We start from the raw sequence: 1,320 nt of genomic DNA on the forward strand, positions 1-1,320 counted from the left end.
CTTGCTCAGGCTGGTCTCGAACTCCTGACCTTGAGCGATCCACTCGCCTCAGCCTCCCAGAGTGCTAGGATTACAGGCGTGAGCCACCGCGCCCGGCCGAAAGGTGACTTCTTGAACTATGGGAGAAGGGCACTCCAGGTATACACCTGTGTGTATATCAGTGCAGGGTCAGAGGAAGCCAGATGGCCTATTTTGTGAATGAGAAGTAGTTGAGTCCGCATGGCTAGAGCTTTACTTATACCTCTAGGTGACAGGTGGGACCTGGAAAGATTTGATTCCATTTGTACCATATGATGAAGTCTACCTTCAATAAGATAAGAGTCCCTGAGGCCACAGTGTGGAGCTTATTTTGAAGAGGATCAACCTGGAGACAAGAAATCCATTGTATACAGTAGCAATGCAAGTAGGGATGAGAGGGCTGGGGCTGGTAACTAAGGCAATGACTAGGGGTATGGAGAGAGAGGAAGAGATGGATTTGAAAGATATTTGTGGAATAAAATTGATGGGACTTGATGACTACATACATTATTACGGGGGATGGTGGAAGTTTGAGAGGGAGAATAGAAGATCGTTGGGGAGAAAATTGGGTGGAAGGGCCCTAAAAAAGGGATCACTTGTGTATGTATCTCCTTCATTGCAGGAAAGACAGCATATTATAATTAGCTATGTATGAATTTGCCTCCTCTACTAGGCTAGGAGTTCCTTAAGGCAGGACCATATCTCATTCATCTCATCTTCCCCAGTGTCCAGCACCCTGTCTTGCACAGAGCATGTTCAACACTTAATGAAAGAACAGCAGTAGAGAGAGTGGCTTTGGTCTAGGGGGTGGGGAGAGCAGAAATGGTGGGGGTATAAGTGATCACACAGGTTGGAAGAATAGGAAATTCTCTAGCCTACTCCCTCCCTCCTCAGCCTTGATCAGAAGCCTGACCCAGGGAGGACTGCTCAATTTCCCTGAGTCCTTTCTGTCTCTGGGTTAGCCACACAGTAGCATAGATGCTGACTGGCTGGGACAGGGGTGGCTTCAATATGCAGGAGAGGGTCTCACCCAAATTCTACTACTACTCAGAAATTGATTCTAAACAGGTACTGTGGGAGAAGTCTCAGACTTCTACTTCCCTCCTCTAAACCACCAAACCTAGAGATGTAGGGCAAGAGGTGGCATGTCTTTGGCACTATGCCACATAATGATGTGGCAAGGGGAAAAGAAGAGAGAGCAGCTGAGAAGGTGCTGAACTCCAGCAAAAAGGAAAGGAAGCAATAGGCCTGAGACTGGGGATTGAAGGAGAAAAGGAGCCAGTGGAGCTTTTTATTATTATT

This window comes from Propithecus coquereli, unplaced genomic scaffold, assembly GCF_000956105.1.
Source record: "Propithecus coquereli isolate 6110/MARCELLA unplaced genomic scaffold, Pcoq_1.0 Scaffold111, whole genome shotgun sequence".
NCBI classification, from domain to species: Eukaryota; Metazoa; Chordata; class Mammalia; order Primates; family Indriidae; genus Propithecus; species Propithecus coquereli.